The sequence below is a fragment of the Myotis brandtii genome, unplaced genomic scaffold (assembly GCF_000412655.1).
Source record: "Myotis brandtii unplaced genomic scaffold, ASM41265v1 scaffold32, whole genome shotgun sequence".
Classification (NCBI taxonomy): domain Eukaryota; kingdom Metazoa; phylum Chordata; class Mammalia; order Chiroptera; family Vespertilionidae; genus Myotis; species Myotis brandtii.
In genome coordinates this window covers 7,688,424-7,701,273 of record NW_005362269.1, presented here as the reverse complement: position 1 = coordinate 7,701,273, position 12,850 = coordinate 7,688,424, and the positions used below count along the sequence as shown (strand labels likewise).

Genomic DNA, 12,850 nt, shown 5'->3' with positions numbered 1-12,850 from the left:
CTCAGCAGAATTATGCCCCTGAAGGACAAGAGGCTAGAGCATTTATTTCCTGGCTCTTCTCTCCCTTGGATTGAGGGTTGTCCATGGATGCACCTCAGAAGCTGTGCTTGTGTGTTGGCCAGGCAACTCCTATGGAGTTGGTATGCCATGGAAGGAAGCCTTCTTGTGGTGACTTGCGGTCAGGGTGAGCTAGGTGGTTGAAATCAGAGTGGATTACAGAGATGGGAGACAAGCACCAGAGGCATCTTTTACAGAACCTGAGTATAAAGTGCCTATGGGGAGGGAAGCTTTGGTAACTTGAAAGTTAATTTTTTCTTTATTGAGTACCTGCTGCGTGGCATAGTAGGCATTCAGTGATTCCCAGTTGAATCAATAAGTGCACAAAATTCATACACAATATATGTTTGGTGAGTGCTTATTGTGTGTCTGGAGATGTCTGTCTTCTTCTTCTAATTGTGGACCAGCTGTTGTGATTTTGCTTTGGAAAATATGGTACCAAAATATGAAAATATGGTATCTATCTTTTGATAGGTCCAGGCAATACAAAGATGAATGAGACATGATCTGAGCTCTGTGTCCTCAACGTAAATACAGACAGTTCTGGAGTGTGTGGCTTTGTTAGATGTTGAATGCTTGCCGCCCATCAAGAAGCAAGGATCAGAAAGCAAGTTTGGGAAGGGGATTCTGCTGATGGAGGAAAGTGGCAGTAAAATGGATTTTATGGCAACTGGTGTGAAAAAAGGGTGGAAGGAAAGTAGGGACCGGTGTGTAAGGGCCCTGAAGACCATGATAAGAGATATGGATTTTCTTTTGTGGGCGCCAATTTTATATGTAGGGATGAGAGGTTAGGAGGTGGGGACATACAATCTATATTGAAGAACTTGGTGTCCAAACATGAACTCTCAACTGTGGTTCCCAAACCAGGTCATATTCTTCATATTACTTACAGATTTCTCTCTCCCTCCAGTTGTAGAAACTTGGGAATTATCCTTATTGCTTCTTTATTCCTCATACCTGGCAGCCAGTATCTCTCAACTCTGTCTTCTTCACACCATCCACATGCTTACCATGTCTATGTCCACCTCAACTCCTGCTATAACTCCAGGCTGATGTCTCTGCACCCATTTGACCTCTCTAGAATCCATTCATTCCACACAGAAGGCAGAGTAAGCCTTTCAGAATTCAAATTTCATAGTGCCCCTCCCTAGTGTAAAACCCACCACTGGTTTCTTATAACTTGTAGGATAATGTCCAAATTCTTAACTCATGTGCTAGGACACCTTTTCTAACATCCACAGCTGGGTCAGTTCCCACCATGGTATGTTGTAACCTCCCTGAGGCCAGGGTCTCTGCCTGTTTGTTTACTATTTTATTTCTACCCAGCATAGTGCCTGACACTTAATGGTGATCAATAAATATCTATTGGATGAATTATTGGGTAATGGGAAACTTAGCTTGTGGCTGTGGGGAGATAGATCTTGTCCCGTGGTGTGTTGTAACTGGCCTGCATGGGCTCATGAGAACCAACTGAGTGAATCTCTTCCCAACTCTGTTCAGTGGTCTTACATTGGTAGCTTGAAATCACTCATGGTGGGAATATTTACACTATGGGAATTGGCAAACACTGTGAAGTAGGATTCTCTCCATCTACTTTAGCAGAACATTGGTGATTCTGTCAGTCATGATTCCTATAAAATCTTTTGTTTTTCCAACTTTAAAAAAAATATATTTTATTGATTTTTTTACAGACAGGAAGGGAGAGGGATAGAGAGTTAGAAACATTGATGAGAGAGAAACATCAATCAGCTGCCTCCTGCACACCCCCTACTGGGGATGTGCCCGCAACCAAGGTACATGCCCTTGACCAGAATCGAACCTGGGGTCCTTCAGTCCGCAGGCCGATGCTCTATCCACTGAGCCAAACCGGTTAGGGCTGTTTTTCCAACTTTTTTTCCATATTTAGTCTTTGCCATCAGCTCTGTGGAAGGCAGAGACCACATCTTATCAAGCTTTGAGTCATCAACACATAGCAAAGCATACAATTCAATAAGCATTTGTTTAGAAAAAGAAAGCAAAGTAAACAGTAGCTTGAATCTCCAGTCAAGCAGTGCTGTCTGTCCCTGTCTGATCTAACATGCTCCTTGAGAAAGGAATTTTGAAATGATATTTCAGCCCACTTTGAGCCTCTTTTCATCCTCTACTCTACTTAGGCCAATGACTCTTACACATTCTACTTGTGTTATAGAAGCATGTTTTAATAAGCAGTATTCTTGTCATTGTGGACAACTCAGCACAATTAAGTGAATAGTTCAATTCCACAATAAAGCTAATGGGTTCAATTCAATGAGAATAATGAGGGTCTCTTTTGTGGATACCCTGTTGCTCATATGCTAGTGAAACAGAGGCTTTTTCTGCCCTCAAATGTCTGTACCATTGAGAGGTGCAGACATACGCACCTCTAACCAATAAAGATGTTAGGTGGTGTGCTAGAATACCAAGGAACACCCATGTCAAGGACTAGGAAGAAGTGATATTTGAGTTGGACTTGAAGGGATGAAAAGAGAAAGCTGTAGAGGGTGTTGCCCAGAGACAAGGAGACCAAGTTAGGAAGTTACTGTGAGAGTAAGTCCCAGAGAGGATGAAGTCTCAGTGAGTACTGGTGGCAGGAATGGAGGGAAGTGAACAAAGCATCAGATTAGCTGTGGGGAGGTGAGGGAGAAGAGAATGAAGGCAAACTGGCCCGATCATTTTCTCAGCCACCCCTTTTTAGGGTGGGGAGATGGGAGAATTGAAATGATCTAAATATGGTTTCTTAATGTTCATATTATCTTGACTAATCTTGATAAGACTTTATGACAGCTTTATCTCAAGCTGCTGCTGTTTCAATAGAAATTGGATTGTAGGATGCACAATTTGATTAAGCCAAACAGCTTTGGACTTGCATCCTATTTCATTGTCCCTGAGTTTCATTACTGTCATTGTCTGCAACTTAATTCTATTTCTATTTGAATCACTCATTAAGCACCTTAAAATTATGCATTAGTAAATTCACAGGATAACATATGCAAATAAGAAGCACCCCTCACCCTAGTTCTAAATAAACACTGTGGGTTTGTTAAATAAGCTTAGGAGTTTCAGATCATTTCTTTTATGTAATGAAATTGTAGACACATACTTCCAATACAGCTAGGACTCTTTTTTCCCTCTCCCTTTAAATACAAGGAGAAAAAAAATAATAAAAATATTTTCATTTTGAGTCAGAAGTTGGGGGATGGGGGGTATGCAGAGGAGAGAGATGAAGAGGAAGGGAGGGAATGTATACAGCTTCTCTTTTGGATTTTGGCAAAAAAGAGTAATTCCCATCAACTTAGCTTGGCTAAGAGAAGCCTCTAGATAAGAATTCTTGAGATCTCTGACTCTTCTCCACATAAAAATTTTAAAGAATAATAATAAAAAATTACAAATGATCTGGTCTTGAAGGCCAAAAGTGTAACCTTTGATGTTGGCTTTTCGGAAGTTAAATAATAAACCACAGTTTCTTTTTTCTCATTTTTAAAGAGGACTGCCTTATAAAGTCTATCTCTATAATAAAAAGAAAGAAAACATAAACAAAAGACACTCAAATATTTATACAGTTATTCAAAGGATTAAGTGTATTTTGTAAGGTCTAAGGTTATTTGATATTTTCCTCTTTTTTTGAGTCTTTGTTTTTAGCTCTGGTCCATTGAGGATATTTCTTTTCCCTGTGGTTTGGTTTATAGAAAGTTAACTAATTTCCTTATAATCCTGGCAAAAGTTACATTAGATATATGCAAATACAAATGAATGAGAGATATGGTACAGATGAGATACGAAATATTTAAATCAGTATGGTCTTTATATTACAGGGCTTAGTTAACAGCTAATGTTATTGAATAAATAAAAAACCACGAATAATTGACTACTGATAGATAAAAATCTCGGGACCTATAATCTAGAATAATATAATTTGCTTTAAACTTTTTTTTGTTTTGTTAATCCTCACCTGAGTATATTTTTTCCATTGATTTTTAGAGAGAGTGGAAGGGAGGGAAGGGGAGAGGGAGAGAGAGAGAAAAAAAGAGAGAGAGAAACATCAATATGAGAGAGACACATTGATTGGTTGCCTCCCACGCATGCTCCAACTGAGGCCAGGGATGGAACCTGCAACCCAGGTAGGTGCCCTTGACTAGGAATCCAACCCGGGAGACTTTGGGCTGACACTCAAACCACTTAGAAACACTGACTAGGGCTAAACTTTAATACTCTGTAGCAATGTACTAGTACATACTAGTATTCACATGTATTTTGGGAAAGAAGGAGAATGATTAATTTAAAAATGCAGTGTATTTGTCATGAGTCTAATTAGGGCTAATTCTACTAATGTCCTCCCTCTCCTGCACTCCAGCTAGGATTCTTTTGTGAAAACATACCAAACTTCTCTGTAGAGTTTTAATTTGTTATATTATATCAAAATTTAAATATCCAGATAGTAGTTTCTGGTGGATTAAAACAACACCAACTATAATTCCTTAACTTACATCTCTTTGAAAGTCCCAATGTTGTAATTTCTTAGTAAATAAGAGGGTGGGACCAAATATCCTATATTTAGACCATCATCACTTTCTACTTAGTATGACTTAATTTCCTCTTAACAAACACTAATAGGTATTCTGTGTAGTTAAATATTCTGGTTAGTAGATAATTTCTTCATATGCTCTACACAGAACATCATTTTCAGATACAATAACATAGTTGTTATGATCAATATAGTTTTATTCAATGATTATGTGTTGTATAAAGCCCCTGGGAGAATTGTATAATGTGGTCTCTACTCTCAAAGAACTTCTTACCTAATGTCATTTTTCTATGATCCAGAGGATACCTTGGTGACTTGTTGTGAATTAGGGTCATAATTATGACCATCATTTATCATTGTACTGTGACTGCACAAGTGCTGGTTAATAGAGGATTCGGAATGATAGAATGCCGGGTAAATCACATCACCTTCTCCTGGAGCCGTGTCTTGGTGAGCCAGAGCAGAAGCAGGGAATGGAACTGATATCATTTCCATCTGCAAGCCCTGGTGACGTATGAAGTGCGTGAGACATTTATGGCTTTGTTGCTACCATCAAAACCTTTGGCAGAGTTTTAAACTTATTTTGGTCTCTCTCTCCCTCTCCTTTTTTTTTTTTTGTTAGCTATTTCCAGCTGTTTATTTTTATCTTGCTTTGAGATGCTTAAATGAAAGACATAATTTGAATCTAAATTGTGGTTATTATCAGATCTGGCTAGAACAATTAGACAGTGATAGCAACTTGGGTTCTCCTGGCTATGTATTTTGTGCTGAATTATAGCAAAGGTAAGTTTGAAGTAGTGGCTCATTCATTCATTCACTGAGTACCTACTTTGTGCCAGCAAAGACTGTTTAGACCTTGCATAGACTTTATAGTTGAGTAGGAAAGATAGTCATTCAAAGAATAACATAAATAATGGCGAGATCACAATTATATTAGACTAGAGGCCTGGTGCACGAAATTCATGCACTGGAGGGGGGGGGTTCCCCTCAGCCCGGCTGTGCCCTCTCACAGTCCGGGAGCCCTGTGATGGATCGCCCCCTGCAGAGGGAGGTCCCGCCCACCCGCCACAGCCCATCAGCCAGTGGCCTGGGCCAACTTCTTTGGGGTGATAGTGGAACTCCCCGATTGATCGATTGCCCTTCTGGCCTGTGGCCTGGGCCTCCCTCTGCAGGGCGATCATGGGGCAATGGCTGGGCCCTCGACCAATCACATCGCACCCTTCTTGGCTGGCCTGGTACCAGTGGGTGTCATAGCGTGGTTGTCTGGATGGTCATTCTGCTGTTCAGCCTTTCGGTCGATTTGCACATTATGCTTTTATTATTATAGATATTATGAAGGCAAGTGCAGGAGGAGGATTTGAGTGCTTGTATCAGGGAAAAAAAGAACTGATTAATGGTTGTGTGTGTGTGTGTGTGTGTGTGTGTGTGTGTGTCAGGGAACCTGCCACCAAGGAAATGATGATCAAATCAAGAGCAAATCCCTATGCCTGCATGCTCCTTTTAGTCAGAGTGGTACAGTAGAAATAGCATGGACTCTGGAATCAGATGGACCAGGGTTCCAAATCTCCTGTCCATTCACTAGCTGTGTGACCTTGGATGAGTAATCTCATCCTTTTAAAATTTAGGATTTTTTAATCTGCAAAATAAGGAAAGCAACATACATCTGCTGGATTGTTTTGTGTTGTAGGAGTAGTACATTCTTCTTTTTATTAAATATATTTTTTATTGATTTCAGAGAGGGAGGGAGAGGGAGAGAGATAGAAACATCAATGATGAGAGAGAATCATTGATCGGCTGCCTCCTGCACACCCCCTACTGGGGATGGAGCCTGCAACCAGGCATGTGCCCTTGACGGGAATCGAACCCGGGACCCTTCAGTCCACAGGCTGGCGCTCTATCCACTGAGCCAAACCAGCTAGGGCAAAGTAGCACATTCTTTATATACCTGGTTCAGTTAGATAGTAGGTGCTCACTATTATTTTTTCATCTATGACAAGATGTGAATTTTGTAAATCAGGCCCTATCCTTCCCAGAAAGATCTTTTAAAACAGACTTTTCCTGACCACCTAACCTAAACCAGCTCCCTATCATGACATCCTGTTAAACTTTTAATTTTTCTACTGTTCATACTTGCTACATAAAAGCAGTGTATGTAACATTTATGCTAGGAAGCACAATGAATAAAAACCCAGAACCCCTTATTGAACTTAAAGACTTAGTCTTTTTAAACTTTAAGATATTAACAAATATGAGACCTATGGTACAATTCTGTTCAGAAGATAGATTGTTTTTTAAAGAAAAGCCAAAATGATGCTAATTATTTTAAGCCTCAATACAGTTTTTGTTGCTAGGAGACCAAAAAACAAATACACACAGATATACATACACACAAAGAAAAAAACATTTTTTTCCTTTGGGAAAACAGTAATATGTCTAAGCTGGTTTGGAGGAAGTTGATTGTTTCCCAACCAGAATGACATTTGGGATAACATTTGAATTGGTTGATCATGGTTTTAGGTAAATAAACTCTGAAATAGGTCAGCTTTTAGATGTATGAAGGGGGAGGGACTCTGGGCAAGGGTGCTGCGTCTGGTCCTGGCGTTGCCTTTGCCTTTGACCATGCACCTGAGATTTGTGTAGTTTGCTTGTCTAAGCTTCGTTTCCTCATCTCTAAATCAAGTTGATGAAATGACCTCGGAAGTTTAAGAGTCCCTCCATCTGTGCCTCTGCGACCTATGCTCTTCACAGATCCAGGTTCCTCGGGGACCAGAGGGCGTAGGCATGGTCCAGGTCCCAGTCAGGGAGCGAGGCTGGCTGCAGGTGCGCGTCCTTTCATGCCAGTGTGCCATCTCTGATGGGTTGGTGCCTACAGCAAGCTTCTTTGTGTGGGAAAAAGTTCCCTTCCAATTACACAGCAGTTTTGTGGTGGCTGAGGGCTATAATGGGAAAGCTTTGCAGCCAAAGCACTCTCATTCATAAATTTCACTCTCTAATTTTTTTTCTCTTTTGGAGAGATCAGTATTTTGTGGTTCCCTCTACCATAGCCATGCAAGCAAATGTGAGTAAATTGTCATGGCTTTTAAGTCCCTGCAACAGATGGACATGACATTGTCAGTCATAAGCAATATTTGGTGCAGTAAATATGAGTGAACTGACCCTTCTAATATCTCCTAAGAAGCTCTCTTTAAAATGAACTACAGGAAGGAGCTGAAGATGGGAGCTGGTTTGTTTCTAGTTTATGGATTTCTCTGGAAATAGACATTTTATTCTGGTAAAAGCCCTCCGTTCATCACACACAGCTCGATACATATGCTGAATGTCAACCCCTTTGTGCAGGTGTGAATATCTATTGTAAATTATGGAAATGTAGGCTGCATATTTTAAAAAAATATTTTCTACATCTGTTTTCGCAACTTGCATTATTTCTGGGTTCCCTTTTTGGAAGTGACTAAAATGAAGGAGGAAAATAAAAGTAAATATTTCAACAAACACAGAAGAATCTAAAATAACCATAGAGAATCCATATGCAAACAGACTATTTTAGTGTTTATTTATTTTTTAAACATGAGAAGTATATTCCCTTAAAGCCAGTGTATTGTTCGCTGTGGTGGTGATCTAAAAGAGTTAGTATGCCTCATGAAAAAACTGTTCTTTGTAGGATCTTTACCTTGTGTTGGTGTAGGTATATACATGGAGCAGAGCTTTAAAAAGTTAACATTTGTTTTCTGCCATGTGGTGTTTATGTTTTCATGGCAGTGATAAGGGATACTCAATTAGATTCAGCATAAGTGTAATTTCAGAAGTACTATTGGCTCATTAAAGCATTGAAGATTGGTCACGTTCAGCTCAAATAACCATGGATGCGTGTGAGGATGGGTACCACATCGTGGTGTAATGAATTTGTAGGTCATCACTCTGGCAAGGGCTTGCCTCCGTATTTCCCTTTGAAAAAGATGACGGTTCCTCTGTAGATATATAGAACAGAATCTGTTTCTAAACAGCTCCAATAAAATCTGTTTATTGGTGTCTCTTGTCTACATACAGCCACCTGTCTAAAAGCATAAATTCACATGTATCGAGTGGTCTATTCTCCCCTGTATAAGTATATGTCACCCCCACCGGCATCAATGAAAGCTGTGTTCTTACCAGCAGGAGAATAGATTCATATGCTGTGAAAAGGTATGGAATTCTGATTTATGGTCTGTGTTGCTTTTAATGGATATACCTGCAACAGCCACAGAGCTAGAAACTGTAAGGTGTTAAAATAAAACATTTTACAGTGCAATATATTGCCTGCTTGTTAGTTAAAAGCACTACCAGGGAGCACATTTTAGCTAAATTTGGCAGTATTAAAAATACATGTGGTGTATCCTTGCTTTTTTTTTCCCTTCACTCTTGCTCTCTGCCTCTCTCTGAGTATGCTTTCCCTGTTCGGGGACTCGCTGCCTGTGACCTCTAGGGCAGCGAGGGTGGACATTCCTTGTGGCTTTAGATGAAACTAAAATGAAAGATTAAAGCAATTCTGAAAGATTTCATGATAGGCTACTGCCAACTCAGTTTCAGAAGAAGAAAAAGGAAAAGAAACACGTTTCTTGAGTCGCCTGCAATCTGGATCATTGATAGCCATTCCGGTGGTGTCCTCAGTGGACATAGCGTAGCTAGTGCTTTCAAACTCTTCATGCTAGGGCTCAGAAGCCTTTGCAGAACCGTTTATTAAATATTTAAGCATTTCCTCTTTCTGCCTCTCACTCAGCCACAGAGAGAGCTGGAGAGCAGCATTTTCCAAACCCAGCGAGGGACCAGTGGGCGGCCATCATTCCTTCGGTTTCAGGCAAGGGTCAGCTTTGTTTTTGGGGGGGATGATTCTGCAGTAAGCTCCTCTCACCCATCACTGAGGACTCCCATGGCCCCAAATACAAATACCCCTGCATGCATGTTCCCTGTAGTCTTTAATTGGGGTGGCTGTTTAAAGAAATTCATGGTACTTTAGAGATTGGTTAATATTATGTTTGAGCAGAAAACAATTTTAGGCATAAAATTTAGGGTTACCTCAAGCAAGCTTTTGTTTTGTTTTGTCATCTTTTAGAGCTACTGCAGGAAATATATTAAACCTAACCATATACATCAAGAACCCGTGGGCCTCATTATTGGAAATGCTGGGTTGCACTCATTTGATATTTTATGCTTTACATGTTTTTACTCCCTGCCCAGTTCTTGCTTTTAGGTGGGTATTAGTTATTCTAAGAGCTCTTGAGAAGGAATAATAGTATGAGTTGGTTTTAAGTTTCATGGTGAAACTGCTTTTCATATTTAAATAATTTTTCTTTTGAAATGAGGAACTTCAATAAGACAGTTATTTAATAGCTAAGTTACTTTAGCAACTGGCTTTCCTAGTTCTTTCTTAAAGTCTGGAATAGTGCTAAGATAAAGTATAATGTAATATTTAAAATAAATATACCTGGGGCCTGTGAAAAATCCTACTTCACAGCATTTGTAGGAAAATGTAATGCATGCAAAAGTACACAGTAGTTTATATAGTGGTTTTATTTTAACTAGTACAATATAACAACCCGACATGCTGTGAAAAATAAATAACTTTTTGAAAACGCATTTTCCAAGTATGAAAGTAATATTGAAAAACGACGAGAGTAATCTCTTTTGCATAGATTCTGAAAGGGGAGAGAGGGAAAGAATAATTTATGGTTTAATGCATAGAATTTTACAAAGGTGTGAGAGATTTCCTTTTTTTTTTTTTTGTGGAACCAGAAAGAATATGCTTTGCCATTTTGCAAAAAGACTCAGGAAAGACAGCTGACTTGTGAGAGAGCACTTGCCAAAGTCTTGGCCAACTCATTTATACCATGGACTCTCTTTGTTTTTGGTTTTGGGGTTAGCAGATTGAGTAAATGGATTTCTTGTTATTTCTTCATAGGGAAAAAAAGACTTCTTTGGCTGTTAAATTTCAGTTTTCCAAAGGAAGTAAACATTCCATCTCAGGCTTCTCACACATTCAGATAAACCACTTTGAATCACATAATGTTTATGGAGAGGAAATAGCCTCTCCATTTTATAGATGAGGATCCAGAGAGGAGGCGACTCACTCAAGGTCATACAGCTAGCTAGTCAGTATCCAAACCAGGATCACTTTCTGCCCAATTCCATTACTGTTGAGTGTCAGACTTTCACAGGCAATTAGGTGCACAGGTACTAGATGAGGGACATTGAAAGTGTTGCTGATAGTCTTGCTAATATAATGGGTCAGGAAACCCCCAACAAACCAAATATCACTAGGTCATTGACACTTACCAAGGTATGGCTTAGACATATCAGCTCCTCCCAGTCCCGCTCAAATAAACATACATTCTGAGTTAAACTGTGCTTGCTTGACGTGGAGTTTAGCTTCTAGACAAGTTTACAAGCTTTCTTCTCCCCAACCTCCCCAACATAATCATACCCTAGACTTGTATTGATAGTCGAGCCAACACTGCATTCGATTTTAAGTTGTTTTGACTCTGAGTCTTCATATCTCTGTTTGGTGTGATCAGTTCGGTACATCTTGATTGGATACTATATACAAAAAACATGTTATTTTCAGTGGCTCTAAAAGTGTGAAGTATCTGGGCTGATACATAAGTGCTAAGTAGAGAAGGTCTGGGTGGGTGTGTTTCCCTCCACTGCTTCCCATGGCTTTTTGACTTTTTGCCATGAGGTTTGCAAGGCAGAGGAAGAGGAAGGTGAGTCTACCTTTCTATCTACCAAAAGGGATGGTCATGCCCCCACATGGTGGGGCATGGGTCAAGGGAGAAAGAACTACTAAGATAAGAAAAGATCATGAATCCCAGGGTAGCAAAGAGCAATGCAGGATAAGGGGCAAAATTAAGATACTCCTTCTTCCCAGTTTCCCCAGAACTGTGATAAGTCCTTAAAAAATAGCCCTGGCAGCTGGCACCGCCTGCCACTTGGGCACTGCCCATGAGCCTAGCTGAAGGAATTTGTGCAGAAGCAGTTCTTGCAAATGGATCTACCCCCTCCCCGACCAGTGCTCTTTTCTAGAAGATCTAAAGGTGCCTGATGTGGCAGGTGGGAAGGTGACAGTGGTCCTCATTGCTAAGGAAGCTGGGGGATTCAAGTGATTAGCTTATCTCCCTTCCTATCAGAAACAGGGTATCCATAAGTGCTGGCTAATGGCTGATAAGATGATGGAGCAGTTGAAGCACAACTCTGGAATCCTCTTCTTCCCCTGCTTTCTTCAGTCTGTTTTCTTTTTCAGTTTCATTCCTCATCCTGCACACATAAGGCCAGTGCTCCCCAGGGCCCAAGTCTCTCCTGACCAAGGAGTGGGAAGAGGAGGAGAACTTTCATGTTATATCTTTGGAGAGATCAACCCAAGGACTGATTTTTAATGGTAAAATTCAAGGTTCTCCAAATCCAAGAGAGAGATTTTGAGGAGGGGGTAGTTATCACAATACTTCCATGTGTACATGAAATTGGGAAGGGCAATAACTTGATACATTCTGATTCTCCACACCCTTCAGTTTTCCCATTTATAAAATGAGACTGAAAAATTACTTCTTCCCTACTCATAAAAATATTTTAGGGTCTGGTTAAATAATGATAGCCAACATTACTTATTGCACACAAGACTATGTGGTCATCCTTATGGATAGATGAGGAAGATTAAAGCTTAGAGAAGCTAAGGGGCTTATACAAAATCTGTAGCTAGTTAGCAGAAAAACTGAGATTTAGCAGAAAAACAGATTTGAATCCAAGTGGTTTAACTTTGCAGTCTCTATGGCTTCCTTCAAATATGGCCGAAGATCCTTCACTCCTGTGGTTTATAGCATCAAATTCTGCTGATAACTTAACCTTTGGTATTGTTTAATACCAAGAGCTGCCAACTAGATTTTTCTGACTTGGAATTCTCAGTTTCTTCTTGGCATTTTTTTGGTTTATTTTGGTGTGTGTATGTATGTCCCCCCCCCCCTTTTGCTCCATATAGTAAAAATACAGGTAAAAAATGTTTTTGTGATTTGGGAATTTTCCCTTTCTCGAAAGCTTTTAGTTGATGTTTGATGAGTTTTTGTATTTATTGCTCCCTTGATGAAACAGTGCCCTAAATTCACTTGGCTTGGTTTCTCTCTTTCTCTCTTTGATGGCTTCAACAAACCAATAATATAATTAAGCGACAAAAATAGAGAAATAACTAAGGCTCCTGGTTTTTGATTTTCTAGTAAGAAATATCTTCAATCCGTA

The 12,850-nt window shown here is 39.8% G+C and overlaps 1 protein-coding gene across 3 annotated transcripts in view; it reads left to right on the top strand.

The window, feature by feature from the left end:
- EBF1 (early B-cell factor 1) overlaps positions 1–12,850 on the top strand; it is a 391,732-nt gene that overhangs the window by 53,610 nt on the left and 325,272 nt on the right. The window lies entirely within an intron of this gene.